Genomic DNA, 10,204 nt, shown 5'->3' on the forward strand with positions numbered 1-10,204 from the left:
CAGCTAGTAAGTATCTGAGACTGGATTTGAATTCAGAAAGATGAGTCTTTCTTACTTCAAGATCAGCAGTCTATCCACTGTACTGCCCAGCTGTCCACAGTACGAAGTTATAATTAGCAAAATTCAGTAAGAGGTCAGATCTGGAATAAGGATGAGGGAGTGAGGAAGTAGTCATAGGAAAAAAAGGGCATATGCAAGAGTTGTTATGCAGGTAGAATAAGCAGAATGTGGCAACAGATCTGATATAGGGAACACAAATAAAATGAAATAGTAAGGAGCCAAGCATTACAAAAAGATTATAAGTTTATGTGCCTAGTAGGATGGTGGTGCCGTTTACATCAATAAGAAATTATTTTTATCCACAGACATGGTACTGAGACCTAAACCAGGTAGGATGAAAACAGAGAAAGAAAATTATACACCAATCTCCCTAATGAATATTGATGCGAAAATCTTAAATAAAATATTAGCAAAAAGATTATAGAAAATCATCCCCAGGATAATACACCATGATCAAGTAGGATTTATATCAGGAATACAGGGCTGGTTCAATATTAGGAAAACTATTAGCATAATTGACTATTTCAATAGCCAAATTAATAAAAACCATATGATCGTTTCAATAGATGCAGAAAAAGCATTTGATGAAATCCAAGACCCATTCCTATTAAAACACTAGAGGGTATAGGAATAAATGGACTTTTCCTTAAAGTAGTCAGTAGCATCTATTTAAAACCATCAGTAAACATCATATGTAATGGAGATAAACTGGAACCATTCTCAATAAGATGATGAGTGAAACAAGATTGCCCACTATCACCATTACTATTCAATATTGTATTAGAAATGCTAGCTTACAATAAGAGATGAAAAAGAGATTAAGGGAATTAGAGTAGGTAACAAGGAAGCCAAATTATCACTCTTTGCAGATGATACGATAGTATACTCAGAGAACCCCAGAGATTCTATTAAAAAGCTATTAGAAATAATTCACAACTTTAGCAAAGTTGTAAGATACAAAATAAATCCACATAAATTATCAACATTTTTATACCTCACTAACAAAATCCAACAGCAAGAGATACAAAGAGAAATTCCATTTAAAACAACTGTCGAAAGTATAAAATATTTGGGAATCTATCTGCCAAAGGAAAGTCAGGAACTATATGAGCAAAACTACAAAACACTTTCCACACAAAAAAGTCAGATCTAAACAAATGGAAAAATATTAAGTCCTCTTGGATAGGTTGAGTGAATATAATAAAGATGACAATACTACCTAATATAATCTATTTATTTAGTACTCTACAAATTAAACTCCCAAGAAACTATTTTACTGACCTAGAAAAATAACAACAAAATTAAATTCATCTGGAAGAACAAAAAGTCAAGAATCTCAAGGGAACTAATGAAAAAAAATCAAATGAAGGTTGCTTTGCTGTACCAGATCTAAATACCTTTTGGTATAAGAATATACTATTTGACAAAAACTGCTGGGAAAACTGGAAACCGGTATGGCAGAAACTAAGAATTGACTCAAACTTAACACAATACACCAAGATAAGGTCAAAATGGGTTCATGATCTAGACATAAAGAATGAGATTTCAAATAAATTAGAAGAACATAGGATCATTTACCTCTCAGACTTGTGGAGGAGGAAGGAATTTGTGACCAAAGAAGAACTAGAGATCATTATTGATCACAAAATAGAAAATTTTGGTTATATTAAGTTAAAAAGCTGGGAAAACTGGAAACCGGTATGGCAGAAACTAAGAATTGACTCAAACTTAACACTATACACCAAGATAAGGTCAAAATGGGTTCATGATCTAGACATAAAGAATGAGATTTCAAATAAATTAGAAGAACATAGGATCATTTACCTCTCAGACTTGTGGAGGAGGAAGGAATTTGTGACCAAAGAAGAACTAGAGATCATTATTGATCACAAAATAGAAAATTTTGGTTATATTAAGTTAAAAAGTTTTTGTACAAACAAAACAAATGCAGACAAGATTAGAAGGGAAGCAATAAACTGGGAAAACATTTTTACAGTGAAAGGTTCTGATAAAGGACTTATTTCCAAAATATATAGAGAATTGACTCATATTTAGAAGAAATCAAGCCATTCTCCAATTGATAAATAGTCAAAGGATGTGAACAGACAATTTTCAGATGAAGAAATTGAAACTATTTCTAGTCATATGAAAAGGTGCTCCAAATCATTATTGATCAGAGAAATGCAAATTAAGAGAACTCTGAGATACCACTACACGCCTGTCAGATTGGCTAGGATGACAGGAAAAGATAATGGTGAATGTTGGAGGGGATTAAGGAAAACTGGGACACTAATACATTGTTGGTGGAACTATGAATGGAATCCACCATTCTGGAGAGCAATTTGGAACTATGCTCAAAAAAGTTATCAAACTGTGCATACCTTTTGATCCAGCAGTGCTACTCCTGAGCTTATATCCCAAGCAGATCTTAAAGAAGGGAAAGGGACCCATATGTACAAAAATGTTTGTGGCAGCCCTTTTTGTAATGGCTAGAAACTGGAAACTGAGTGGATGCCCATCAATTGGAGAATAGATAAATAAATTGTGGTATATGAATATTATGGAATATTATTTTTCTGTAAGAAATGACCAACATGATTTCAGAGAAGCCTGGATCCACAATTCTATATGATCAATTCTGATGAATGTGGATCTCTTCAACAATGAGATGATTCAAACCTTCCAATTGTTCAATAATTAAGAGAATCAGTTACACCCAGAGAAAGAACTATGGGAAATAAGTGTGAACCATGACATAGCATTTCCATTCTTTCTATTATTGTTTGCTTGCATTTTTGTTTTCCTTCTTATTTTTTTAACCTTCTTTCTAGATTCGATTTCTCTTGTGCAGCAAGATAACTATATAAATATGTATACATATATTGTACTTAACATATACGTTAACATATTTTACATGTATTGGACTACCTGTCATCTAGGGGTGGGGGGTGAGGGGAAGGAGGGGAAAAGTTGGAATAGAAGGTTTTGCAAGGGTCAATGTCGAAAAAATTACCCATGCATATGTTTTGTACATAAAAAGCTATAATAATAAAAAAGTAAAAAAAAAATCCATGGTAACAATAATTTTTAGCTGAGAACATTGGGTATCCTTTAATTACATAATTACATTTGTATACTTTTTGATTCATTATTTTTCTGCCCATTTTCTGAAATAGTGAGTGCTAAGCAACACTTATAAGCCCAGAAGCTTCTTCCTTCTTTACACAAAGTATTTCACTGATTTTAATGTCAGCCAAAGTTAACCTTGACCTCATCAATACATTTCCCCACTTTATTGAGGAAGAATAATTTTACATTTGATCCCTATATCAATGTAACTTTTTCTATAACATTGTCCTTGAAATTCCACCTTGAAGGCTCACAAATGAAGAAAAGATACAAAAAGAAATATCTAAGACTGTCAGCTTGCTCCCAATTAATGAAGTTTCAATGATTTGCAAAAAGAGAAAAGTGAGAGATTTTTTGTACAGATAGTTGTGCCTTCCTCTGCCTGACCTTTTGCCTCAATGTAGTTTTGTCCAATAGTCTCTGGCTGACTTTCCATTCTTCAACTCATCTAGTTGTCCTTGAACCAATCTCACCCCTTATGTTTCCTTTAATCTTTTATAATGGCCCCTTGCCAGGCTGTTATATGTAATTCAGATTGCAAGAGGGACCAGAGACTTCTTCATTCTCAGTGACTGTGGGAAATTGCATGATATAATGGAAATATAATTAAATTTGTCATCAGAGAACCTACCCTTGCTATTTACTTTCTATATGATCTTATGAAAGTCATCTCAGACTCACGTTCTTCATGGATAAAAATACAGACTAGACAAAATATAATGTCTAAGTTCTATGACTGTATGCCAATAGAGTAAGACATGGGAAGTTCTTTATGAATTTGAATAGGATATGATAGCAAAGTAATTATGTTTGAAGAGGCTTACAGGAAAATAAGTGACAAGAGCCAGAAGACCCAAAATCAGGAACAATGGTTTCATCCTTTATCTTGTTGGCCTTCCCTGTTAATAAGAAACATTATTAGTTAGTTCCAGAAATAAATAGAATGTTTTGGGTGAAATGGCAATTTTTTTTGCAGAAGGAACAATTTATATAGGGGGTCATCAAGAAGGATGACTCTTTGAATGATCACAAAGTGATATAAAAATGCAAGAACTTTGAAAGCTTTCAGGGAGGTTTGTGGCCCTTTAATTAAGTGTCATTCTTAGGAATACTTTATGTAGATTTGATGGCAGGGCTTTTTCCATTCCAGTTTTTAAAAAAATCAGAAATCTGAAAATTTACCAAGAATAAAATTGAAAAATAATACATTTTTGTATTTGTCTCACATATCTAATTAATATGTGTAGAGGCAACATGGCTTAGTGGGTAGTGAGGTGGCAGACTCAGGACTCATGTCCCACCATTGGACTTATTATCCCATGGCAAATCTCTTGCTCTCTTATATATAAATCTATAAATTCTTGAGTTGCTGATATGTATTAGTGGAAGAGATGCCTACCTATGAAAGCCAGGACTCAAAAACATACAATCCAATATGTGGAAGTACTGTATTATACATAGTATTAGCCATTTGATTATCAGATTGGGGTGTATTCCAGAATGGAAATTTGGAAACAAATATCGTAAAATTCTTGTCACTGACAGTAGATACCTTTATTTCAAAGTATCCTTTCTACTTTTTTCCTTCTGGAAGAAGGGATCTGAGCATCAGATCATTTTTGGGAGACATTTGACTGAAGATTAAGAACACTTGCCTTCTTTCTGTATTACCATAGGCATCTGGTTTAGGGCCTTTTTCTCCTCTTCAACTCCTTCCCACATACTTTAGGAATTTATCAGACATATTAATTTCCTCTCAAACTATTCTCCAAATCCATTAATTAGCTCATTTCCTATAATCTCCTTTTTTACACACCTCAGCTACAGACAGAAATGGTCAGGCTCTTGATCATTTCATCACCTACAAATGCACCATTTTCACATTCATGATCTCTGAAATTCCTAATTTCAATTGGTTCTCATTTCACCTGTCTCGCCTGTCTGCAAGGTAAAAGCCTTGCAATTCCAGACCCTATCATTCATCCCCATGACAACTTCAATCCATTTACCCCCTCAGTTCTGTCCCAAAGCCATCACCCCTGCACTGGCTACACTCTCCTTACTCCATTACCTTCCCAGCTTTGTGAATCAACTGAACTCTACACTAGTCTTTTTTCCTGTGGGAATTCTTGGTATTCTTTTCTCCATAGGTTTTTATATTACTCTATTCTTGTTCCACTTCCTGTCAGTGTTTGCTGGATTTTAATTTCATTTTATCCACTATAGATCTCCCCAGGGCCCATTGTTTTCCTCTATCTGTATCATCTCATTAGCTTTTATGGATTCAACTATTTTTGTTGTTCAGTTGTTTCAGCCATGTCTGACTCTTTGTCCCCCCATTTAGGGTTTGCAAAGATACTGGATGTTTGCCATTTCCTTCTCCAAATCATTTTTCAGATGAGGAACCTGAGGCAAGCAGGGTTAATTAAGGAACTTAGCCAGGGTGATATAACTAATAAATGTTTGAGGCTGGATTTTAACTCAGGTCTTTCTGATTTCAGATCTGAAGTTCTAACCACTGAGTGATCTCACTGTCCTGGATTTCCTTGTTATCTTTATGCATATGGTACTCGAATTTTTCTATATTTTCTACCTTTACTCTTCTGATCTTCAGTCTGACATCTTCAACTAGATATCCTGTAGACCCACTTTAACTAAAAAATGTTCTAAAGTGAACTCATTTTTGCCTCTCACAAAACCCTCCATTGTCCCTGTTGCTTTCTTATTACTGTTTAAGACATTCTGAGGTGTTATCTTTCACTTCTTCTTCTCCATCTTCCCTATGCAATCTGTTATTGCCAAGTTCTATTGTTTCTATCCACAACACCTGTTTTATACATCCCTTTATGTCCTTTGACACTACCATCATGTTGAGGTACCTTTTATTATTCCTGGACTTTTGCAAAGGTCTTTCAGTTAGTTTATCTGACTCAAGTTTCTTCCTATTCCAACATGTCCTGCTCTCAGTTGTCAAATTGATCTTACTAATTAAGGTTTTACCGTATCCACTTCCTAATTAAAAAAAAAAACAAACTTCATCAGCTTCCAGAATCAAAAATAAAATTCTTTGTTTAGTGTTCAAAACCATTCACAGCCTCACTACCCCTACCTTTCCCATCTTCTTATACCTTAATCACCCAACATATTGTATGACTGATCCATTAACAATCACCTTCTTTTTTTCTTTTATATAGTATTTTATTTTTTCTACTATATGTAAAAATAATTTTCGACATTCACTTTTTATAAATTTTTGAGTCCAAATTTTCTTTTTACCTCAATCCCCTCTCTCCTCTCCAAGACAGTAAGCAATTTGATATAGGTTATATAAGTGCAATCATGTGAAACATATTTACATTTTAGTCATGTTGACACTAACCTTCTTGCTATCACTTGCACCACATCAGCTACCTCTCAACTTAGTGTATTTTTTACTAGCTTTCCTCTCATGCCCAGGATGTTCTCTCTTCTTGTTTTTGCTGCCTAACTTCTATGCCTTCCTTCAAGTTCTAGCTAAAACCCTATTTTCTTCGAGATTCCTTCCCCAGTCATACTTAATTGTAGTGTCTTCCTTTGTCTATTAGAACAGGGAATGCTTGTCCATTAAAAGATCCTTGAATAGCTGATTTCTAATCGATTCCACTACAAATCACCACTCTTCTCAACTTTTTCATCTAAAAAGCACATTGAGCCAGGTAGAGCTACGACAAAGACATTAGACAAAGACAAAGACATTAAAGTGTAAAACTCCAGATATGAGCAGAAGTCAGTAGTTAGGGGTTTTAAGATGAGAATCCTCAAGTACCTACCCTGCTAGGGAAACCTTCAGATCTGAGTGCTCGTCAGAGTAATCCTAATAAGCTTCTGTGTCTTGACATTCTGGAAATGATAACTGACAACTAAGAAAGAAAATGATAGAAAGGATCTATCTGAGAAGTGGTGCTTCTTATAGTCTCCTATTTGAATGCTTCTGTAGATAGGAAAACAATTTGGTGGAAGATAATGTCACTTCTGGGTTATTACTTAAACAAAGGAATGATAGTGACTGTTTGCTAAAGTTGGCAATGATCCCTGAGTGCCACTTTCTTCCTGAAGAAGACCTTGATTTGATGGGAAAGAATCTTCAAGTGCATATTCCCTAAATGTACTTTGTAGATATATTTACAACTTGGGGTTTCTGTAACACTAAATATCATTAAGATAACCTTTATTGTTGTAGGAGCCCAGAAGTCTCATTAATGAATTGCATCAAAATGTTGATTACATAATGGGAAAACCTTACTTCATGTTTATAATTTCTTTAAAAATTATTACATTTATTTTTATATATATCTTCACACATGGACATATGTGTAAAACATCTCTCTATGCAAGACTAATTGCTCACTCATTAAAAAAATTCTGCTAGAACAATATAACAATCATCTTGAAGTTTCATAATGATGCCTTTTCCATATTACTATTCTTTGTAGCTCTAGCTAAAATAACTCTTATTTTGCTTTTACACTTAGAATCTTAGGGACTAAGAATCATCAGCTGAAAGAAACTTTGTAAATCATCTAATCCTATCTCCTCAGTCAGCAAACAGAGGAGAAATAAAGTAAAAAAAATAGTACCACTTTTGGATTGCATTGATGATGCTAAAAATAATATTTTTGAGAAATTTAGGGAAATAATTAGATTACAGGATATGAAATCATTATCAAATCATGTTTCATATTGATGAAATTACATACACTTGGGGTCATGGACCTCTTATTCTCTTTAATCCTCATAACCTCTTTTGTTTCCTCATCTTTGTAGACCAAGATAAGGAAGCTTTTTTTTCTGCCAAGGGTCATTTAGATATTTATAACATCATTTGCTGGCCATACAAAAATATCAACTTCAAAACTCAAGTAGTGGGACATTGTTGTACTCACTCTCAGCTAACCATCATCTGTGGTTGCCTTGGCAGGGCCACATCAAATGATTCCACAGGCCTTTTTTGGCCTATGTTTCCTACCTCTGTTCTAGACTAAGTTTTACACACTTTAGCTCTTAGTAATGTGGGTTCTACATTTCTTGCTTCCTTTATGTGTTTTTCTGTTGCACTCTAACTAGATTCCAAGGTATTTTATTATTGGGATGACACTGTTTCTTTTCAAGTGTGGAAAGACTAATGCATTGTAACCCTGACACCTGGCTTACTTTGTACATCTTGTGAATTTACATCCATAATTGTGAAAATAGTTCCTATCTATAGTCCAGTTCACTATATAAAGTTAACAAATCACTTCGTATTTGCTTTAATTAAAGAACATGCGGTTTCCTTAATAGACTCTTTCTCAGATAAGTGTCTCATTTAGGAAATGAAAATAATTCACATTTAGTTGATTTTATATTGTAAACTGGCAATTAGTAAACTAATTGGAACTCTTACATTTCATTGGACAAATCCTCTTCCCCTTCAAGACCTTAAATTTTCTTATGTATAAAATATGTGAGTTAGGCTACGTAGTCTCCAAGGTCACTGGAAATTCTTAAATTCAATGTTCTATGTTTGTTTTGGTTTGGTTTGAAGGGAATTTGAGGTTGCTAATTAATGTCACTTTCCAGTTCTCTGCAAATTTTAGCTCCTTCAAACATTGACTTTTAAAAAGTCAGGGACATTTACTATGTTGGCTACTCTTAGCCTATGTTAATGGACTAAAAAAGTCTATAAATCTCCATTGCTTCATATATATGTATATGCAAATATATATATACATATATATATATAATATTTAGTCCTTGACTTTGATTTATTTAATTTCTTTTAAACTATTATGTTAAACCCAAATAGCTGGGAATACAAAGACAAGAAAAAGACAGTTGCTTCTTTCATGGAGCTGGAAATTAATATTGGAATTCTACTTGGAAAAGATAATTTTAAAAGATGAACTCAAAAATGTTTGGAGTGTGAAAGATAACAATACATGTTTTAAATTCATATGCTGCCTTTTGTTCAGCCATTCTTCAATGAATTGGTACCCACTTTGTGTAACTTAACCTTGCATTTTCTTTTTTCTTTTTTTTTTTTCATTAGCAGCTTCCACCATTTATTAACACCACATTGATTTAATACAGGTGCTGGGGCTTTGCCCTCACATTTTGCCAATTTTTCTTTAGCAAAGAAACCAAGAAATTGACAGCCAGATGGGTGTTGTAGACAAGTTCATCATCTGTCATCTTCACGTGGCCAATAGCCACTGCCAGACACAGCACCTTCTTCATCTGGAACTTGATGGTAGATTACACTTCATTGACCTTTGCCACCATATTTTCACTGTGGGTGAGAAGAGATGGAAACTTGCCAGCTTTGTTCAGACCAGGGCCCAGGATTCGAGGGATCTGCTTGATCAAGAACTCAGAGGCCAAAAAGGCATCAGACTTTTTAGCCAGCTTCTTGACCAATTTCTTGTTCTTATTCAGCTTCTTCAGAGCCTCAATGTCCTTGTGAGGGATTTCCACAGCCTTGGCTTCATCACAGTGCTGCTGGTCTCCCAGAACACACACAGAAAACTTAGATTGGGGCATGGATTTGAGCCTGATGGTGCCAGAGAAATGCTTGTTCTTTTGGGGGTCATAGTTCTTCAAACTGATCTGCAGCTCTACCGTCTCCAGAAACTTTCTGCGTTTGTGCTGGTTCCCGTGTAGGACTTCCCTCACAGCTTCATAGAGAGTGTCCCAAGAGACTTTGCTGCTCATGGTTGTTCTAGTCACAAGTCGGGATTTGCATTTTCTTTTTGCACAAAATTGCTGCTTTTGATATTTCAGCATATGCTTTTCTTTAATCTCCTTGGAATAAAGGCAAAGTATCACAATTCTGGGTCAAAAAGCAATGAACAATTCAGAGAGATTTCTTAAATAAAATTCAATTGTTTTCCAATTTGCTTGAACACAATCATGGATCTAGCACTTCAGTTACTTTCCTAGTTTGTTCTATTGTATTTCTTTCCAGGGCAGCTAAATGGCTCAATGGACAGAGTTCAGG

The 10,204-nt window shown here is 34.6% G+C and overlaps 1 pseudogene; it reads right to left on the reverse strand.

The window, feature by feature from the left end:
- Positions 1 to 9,288: 9,288 nt before the first annotated feature.
- Positions 9,289 to 9,918, reverse strand: LOC141547306 (large ribosomal subunit protein uL1 pseudogene; annotated as a pseudogene).
- Between the last annotated feature and the right edge of the window lie 286 nt (positions 9,919 to 10,204).

Source organism: Sminthopsis crassicaudata, chromosome 6 (assembly GCF_048593235.1).
Source record: "Sminthopsis crassicaudata isolate SCR6 chromosome 6, ASM4859323v1, whole genome shotgun sequence".
Classification (NCBI taxonomy): Eukaryota; Metazoa; Chordata; class Mammalia; order Dasyuromorphia; family Dasyuridae; genus Sminthopsis; species Sminthopsis crassicaudata.